Consider the following 7,712-nt stretch of genomic DNA (forward strand, 5'->3'; position numbering starts at 1 on the left):
TCTTTTTTCTTTTCTCTTTTCTTTTCTTTTCTTTTCTTTTCTTTTCTTTTCTTTTTCTTTTTTCTTTTTCCTTTTTAAGTGGCATCCATTTTCTTTGACCAGCTAACAGAGTTTCATTTCAGGTTAATATATTCTGATTCCAGTTTTCCTCTCCAGCCCCATTATTTAATGGAACAGTCTTTTGGAAATTCAGCAGAGAGAATATTCCACAGCATGAGGCACCCACTTTTAAAATCAGATGGCTTGGAAAGCTCACTCATCCAAGCACGCTAATTGGTTGAACACTCTTGAGTGCTTTATCACATTATTTTCAAGGACTGCCCTAAATACTAGGAAGCAAGCCATGGTTCCGGCGATTAGTGCCAGAAAGCTGAATGTTAATTACTGCTGGTCTGCATTAGTATAGTGACTGATTATCTGTAGCAAATTTCAGAAATAGACTATTGAAAGAACTAATTAAAATCCAATTATTTATATTATGAATTTCTGATCAATTCAGTGCAAAGGTTGATCACACTTTTTTTTGTAATTGTTCAGAATAGCATGGAAAATTAAGTTTACTAGAAAGATTTTACCAATGCAGTAGAGAAGACTGTGGTAGTGACATTACATAGGATGGGAAAAAGAAATAATAGGCATTAATTTGATTTCTGTGAGAGCAGAAATTTCAGAGCAAATTTTCTTCTTGCTGAAAGATCCAACTTCCCTGAAGGTTTACTTCTTCTGACAAAAGCAACCTAAATAAAATTTCAAATGTCTTCCTATTGAATTGAATTTCACCTCTTTACCAAATTATTACTGCAAATTATTATGCATATATTGCTACCTATTTTCAACAATCTGAGACTATATATATTAATTTTGAATATGTATATGACCTGAGCTTGATTACCCACTCATAATTACTATTATTCTTATGTTTTATTTTATTTCAGTTCTTAAACTGCTCTTATCTCAATGCATAGGTTTTACCATTTTTTTACCCAATTTTCCTCCCTGTCCCACCTGGGGGGAGTATGAATAAGCAACTACATGGCTTTTAGTTGCCACCTGGGGTTAAATCATTACAACAAAAAACCTAGTTCATTTCTATTTGCCAGTCACTTCCAACCAAAGTAGACTATTTTAAGGAAGCAGATGAGGAAAAGAAACACATGACAAGTCTAACAGCTCTAATGAAGTATTTTCAAGTGAATAAGAGTATCTCCAGACAGAGTTGAGGGATCCCATTTGAGGTTTTTACAACTGAGAATTTTGAAAATGAATTGCAAGACAGACAGTCAGGAATGCTGTTGGTAGTGCAAAAAGAGAGATGTAATTAATATTGTTTTACCTATGAAGTCATCACAAACATAACCTTGCAGCCAAATTCCACATAAATTTTTATGTTTTAGCTAATTAGAATTATGACCTATCTGGTCTCTATGGATAACAGAGGCTCTGTGTTATCCAAGTACCTTAGACTATTGCCTAATTCATCAAGTGAACAGACAATCACCTTCAGAAAATGGGTTTTTTTTATCGTTAAGCATTGTTCTACTGAAAAAAAGATGTCTTTAGAGACACTGGTTTTTACCTAAGGGAAAACTCCTTTGCAGTTCAACATATAGTCTCCAGTCTGTTCTCAGGGGAAAGAAGAAAACTTGCATGAAAAAAAAAGAGCCTTTTGATCATAAATGAAGTCATCACTATGATTTCTTTTCTTTTTTTTTTTTTTTTTTTTTTTTTTTTTTGGTAAATCTTCTGAAGGCTTTACTTTCACGCTGATGTAATATGCACAAAACTTCTGAAACCTCAAACATTTTGCAGTAACAGGGCTCTCAGTCTCAGGCCCCCGCTATCATTAATCCCATCATGCCAAAAAAGCATTACTGGACTGAACGCCTCCCTACAAACTCTGATTCCAAAGACCTGAATGGTAGTTCATGGAATCAAGGGCAGGAGCACTGACAGGTTACCTGGGCATGCTGAGTTTCTCCTTTCAGTGGAGCTCTGCACAATTTTACATGAACGAAAATTTACTCTCTCTGTTCTCCGGAAGACTGCTTTATCAGAGAAGCACTCCGGTGAAGGGCTGTGGGTGACTCACATACCCTCGGTAAGGTGATGTACCCACATCATGTACCCACAGATGTAAAATCAGCAGTGAAACTGCTTCTCTTAAGGCAGTGTTACTCTGTCTCTGAAAGTATTTCTCATTATGATAGTAATCCAATTGACAGTACCAGAACTTCTTTTATTTGTTCCTTTATTTTCCTAGAAGTTAATCAATGTGTCTTGTAATGCTAGATCTAATGAGTTTATCAATGACAAGGACCCTCCTATGGTCCTCAGGCAGTTTTTCTGCAGTGCTATCAACTATACTTAAAATGCAAATCTGATGATAAGGACATCAGAGTACAGCCTTTGCTGTTTGGTATTGAGAAGTGGGACTGAGAAGACCAACAAGTTACTTAGAAGTGGGTGTAACTCCTACATGGAAGAAATGAGACTATTACACTTCACATCTGTCCAATAAGGGATTTGATAATTATAAACACTGGTTTCTTACAGATATGTAAGAACCATGGTTCTTCATGAGATCACACAGAAATTTTTCTGCTATTTTGACCTTACTCAGATCCTTAAGTTTTAGTAAATGAAGTTCATGAACTTTATAGAATTCGAAACTTTTCTACAGTTTGAAGAATAGTTTAAAGACAAGTTACTGTTACTGGAGAATCAGGCAATTCATATGTAAACACTCACTACTATGTTGAAAACCAGAATTTAGTATCATGGTTTCTACATACTTGATGTTGCCTGAGTGATTCAGGTGGCCCAGTCATATTTTCAGCAGTGATGTTTGATATTTCATTTACTAACTAGTGGTATTTACTGTAAGATATTTCTGTCATTTAATGACTCTTAGAGACTTAAATTTCTTTGAGGATTAGAGTGTAAAGGACTTTTGAAAATGGAATTTGACCTTCTAAATCTGTGTCACCTGCAATTATAAGAAAAATGCACAAATAAATTTATATTAAAGATATATTTATTTACACATTTATGAAAGATATAAACTGCTGAGTTGCCCTAGATGGCTTCAGCCTAATGATGACTATTGGGCAAGTGGATGGTTTATCAATAAAATCAATCTGTTGGGCCAAATGGGTCATTCAATAGAATAGACAGTGACCTACTACCTTCAGGAGAGGGTTTAGTGAGTCTAAATGGGGCAAACAGCACTGCTTTCATGTCAAATACTATGCAAGCACAAGCTGGAGACTGTAAGACAGAAGTTAGGATACAAATGTGTATTATATAAATGAGAAAGTGAAATATGTTTTATTTAGTTCCATCCTTCCTTATGCAGCACTTTACTTTCTGAGTAGACCCTATCTAACACTAGTTGAGATGCTTTGGAGCTCTCGTTGACTTAGTTGATAGAGTCACAGTATGGTGATATTTAATCTTTCATAAGATTAAATCAATGTATATACTGTAACTCGTATGTTTTCAACTAGAACACGTATCTTTTATGGATAAATTACTGTGATGAACAATAGAATACAACTGGTCAGATTTTTTGATACCATCTTTTTTGCACATTTGTGCATTTCTCCAACTTCCTCTTCACCCAGTCACCAAGCTTTGCTATATCTCATTCTGCTATAATAATTATTTATTGCCAGTCATTTTAAGACATTATTATTAAATGCCTATAGGTGATTTTACTCTGTGATAACATTACCTGTCCTAACTCCATCTTTTCTTAATCCTTGGTAAAAATGTTTGTTTCACAGTCCTTTAATCATCTTTGTGGATCTTTTGTAAGTTTCTCCCAACGTAGCAATATTTTTTCCTTGCAGTGCAACCATCAAAAAATGAGGACAGCAACTGTATTTCAACTATATCACTACTAAACACAGAGATAAGATTTCTAGTTTTAACCCCTTTTCTTGGAAATTAATCGGTATAATAAAAACTTGGTAATTTTTTTTAAATGAGCCACATTGATTGACTACTGACTTTTTTTATTAACTGAGTCCAGATTGAACAGTTCCATTTTATTTTCAAGAACAAAATCAGACTGAAAGACCCATCAATAGGCAGATAATTTCTATTTATACTTCCCAGTTATTGGAACAACATTGTTTTTCTTCCAAATCTTTGGAATCTGCTTTTCTTGTAACACCTACTGAAAAATCAGCATTTATAATTATCAAAGTTCTGGGCCAGATCTTTAAAAAATTTTAAGCCTACTATTATAACTCCATGTTAAGTGGGAAAATTGTCCTTAAGAATTATAAACTTTTTTTTCCTCATGTGACTCACATTGACTTAATTGCTGTCATCAGAGAAGCAGATTAATTCTTGTAATAAGTTTATTTCAAAACTCGAGAAAAATAATTGTTTAGTGGAAAATCATCTCTTTCAAACTGCTTTCTGAAATTTATTTTCTCAAGAAGTGATGTTAATGCCACCAGAATTATGAAAATGACTACATATTTCAAAACATGGAACAGTTACAGAAGTAAGTGGAAATTTATCTGTTAAAAAACAAAACAAATCTAAAACATTTTATGTGGAAAACAAAATCAAAACTGATATATTAACTCTAGTATTTAACAAAATTCATGCACAATGTAACACTAAATTGTGTAACACAACATATTCACGGTCACTAACAATTGCCACAGAAACGTAAGACTTAGTTTATTACCATGTAAAAAAAAATATTTCAGGCTAAAGCTAAAGTTTCTCAGCCGAAGGTGAAGCTGATAGGATCAGCTGTACATCACATTTTTAACAACACTGAAAAGAGCAGTCTGGTTAGAAAATGTCTGTTAGAAATTGCAAAACGATCACTTCTAACTGAGTATGTTTAAGTAAAGGAATATGTCAATTAAAACTATTTCACTGACACTGTTGGGGCTGCCCGAGGCAGCACAGCATCCAGCTGTAGATGTCTTGGTGTCAGCTGCAGCAAGCAGGGAAATCTGGCTCCTTTGCAAGGAGAGAGCCCCAAAAAAAGATGATGTAAAAGCATCGGCGGAGGCAAAGGATGAGAGACGAGTCTTTGTATAAGTTCCAGCCGGCCTATCGCACCGCGAGAGTCCACGGACAAAGATCAGGGGTAAGGGAGAACGCAGTGTTTTATATGGGGGTGGAACAAAGGGAAACAACCAATGGGGAGTGACTGAGGAGGAGGAGACAACAGAGGAATATCCAATAGGGATAACTTAAGGGAGGGAATTACATGAGTAGACCAATGGGGCATCGACAGTGGGAGAACTTTCCAGAACTAATACATAGGCAATTAAGGAAAATGCATAAACATGAACTTTTACATAAAACTGGGTGGAGAAGTCCTAAACCAATAAACTTAAAACATGTAAACGAAGACCCACTGGGAACATGGGAACTTGCCATAACCATAGGGTGAGGATTAGACTTGGTGTTCTGGAGGCCTGTCTTGCATGACTCTGAATGCTCTGCAGCAATGGCCTCCAGTAGATGCACTGCAACATTTGGTAGAGTGTTTATAATGCCATAAAACTATATCATAGAGTATTTATAATGCTCTGGTGGTCTCAGCAAGTTCTCAGCTATAAACACAATGAAGATGCTCTTGAAATCCAGCCTAGGTTACCTTACAGTGGTGCATCAAGATTTCTAAGTGCTCTTGATGTGGTTTTCCTTTGATACTCTTAAATATTAGGAAAGTGTTTTTAATGGGTTGCACAGAATAATTCCTTAAATATTAAGACTATGAAAATTATCTTACTTCATCAAATACAAGATGTTTATTTGGCTCCTGAATCAGTAGTTGTAATGACCAGAATTTAAAAGGTTTTCTTTTGGGTCACATGAAACATTATTGTAGGGACTTACAAATTACCTGTGTATAGCTCTCATTTATAGAAATATGTACATGTAGCACCAAAGCTTTCCTGGTATTCTAGAATGAAATCTTGTAAGGATCATCACTCTTGTACAAGCCTGTTTTCCTCTAAATCAGCAATAATTGCTTAACAATTTTTAAATATTAAATCAGAAGGCAGAAAAGAATGGGAGGACCTGGACAAGATAGCAAATAAAAATAACTAATGATTCAAGCTGAGCACTTAATACTCATGGTTTGTCCCTTTAAAAAAAGTTTCTTCAGCTTAGGAAAATTCAGTTTTGATGCAAGTTCACACAAGTATCTGAGTATGAAAATATGCAGGTATGTACCCACTGGGATTTTCAAGAGGAGTTAAGTGTGTAGATGTTCTTGCAAGTAACAACAACAGCATTTTTCCAAGGAAGGCAAGCATATTTTTATAAAATTTATCTCTAATTGTTCAAGTGTCTTACAAAGCCGAGCAAAGCTACAAATAAAGCTGAGGGAAAATTAACTCAAAAAGCATTAAAAGCTAATTTTTTTTGAGTGGATCAGTAAGTAAGCTCAGCTGAAACCACTTTAGGTCTCATTCTGCTCATATATTAACCCCTTTCCTTATGGTGTAATGCACTCTTATATGCTGCTGTTCTCATGGTGCTTTGTTGCCTTTCATAAAAAAATAGCAAAATCAAATTCCTAAAAGATTTCAAAAGACCTTATTTTTTTTGGTTTCTGGTCCTCAGTTCACTTTGATTAACTAACTAAAAATCAATAAAAGATTCCTGTGGATGTTATTCTTGAGACAGAGTGAAAGATTTCAATCAATGTGATATTTCTCATACTCCTGAGAGAAACAGAGGTATGGTTACAATGGTTATTCTGCTTGATAAGGCTTTTGATTTTTTAAAATTTTTTTTAAAAATAAATGACCGGTTTTAATCCAGGGACAGATCTACATTCAAATTGTGACAGAGATAAATTCAAATTTTTTCCCCTCTCTTTTTTCTACATCCCTCTTTTATGATTAGGTAATCCTATTGGACACTGTTCAAAAGTGTATGGAATAGGGGTCATTTAAAGCTTGTAGAATATCAGGAACTTTTCGGAAGCTTTTGTTGACTATATCTTCAGCGAACTTTTTAAGTGCTTTGACAAGTGGGACTTGGCTCTTTGGAAAGGGCAGTAGGGCTGATTATCATTATCATTAACATTATCATCATTACCATTATGATTACCATTAGATATTTGTGCTCACAGACGCAACAAAATGTTGCATGATCATATTTAGAAACTCAGAATCAGGCAGAAGCAAGACCAACTTCTGAAAGTGCTGTATCTATTGAATATGTCTCAGCTGCTACACGCATTAGGACATAGCACCACAGACAAGTCATCCCTTTGTTTGTCATTGTCATGACAGGAATTGTAGATGAGGCAATATTCCTTTCCACATATTAATTGGGATTACCACACTGTTAGAGTCATGGTGAAAATCAAGAGACAACCATCTTCAACTAAGTAACCTTGCAAAGACAGCAGTAAATTCAAGGTTGCCTTGTTTCTGCATAGAACTCGAGTGGGTGTTGGTACACACATACACAGCCACATGAAGTATCTTCTTCAGCCTCAGCACCTGAACCTCCCTGATTTTTATATAGTAGATGAAATGTCACTGTGCTAGAGTTGGAGCTCTGTCTTAGTGGAGCTGCTATATAGTATATATATATATATAGTATAGCTGTATGTATAATATCTATATTTTATATATATAGCATTATATATTTTAATAAATATATCAGATTGAATTCAGTGACTGAGGAGGATGTGACCTTAAAGGAGTGAT

Source organism: Corvus kubaryi, unplaced genomic scaffold, assembly GCF_017639235.1.
Source record: "Corvus kubaryi isolate FWS band 111438036 unplaced genomic scaffold, C.kubaryi_AGA036_p1.0 split3-73, whole genome shotgun sequence".
In the NCBI taxonomy this organism is placed as follows: domain Eukaryota; kingdom Metazoa; phylum Chordata; class Aves; order Passeriformes; family Corvidae; genus Corvus; species Corvus kubaryi.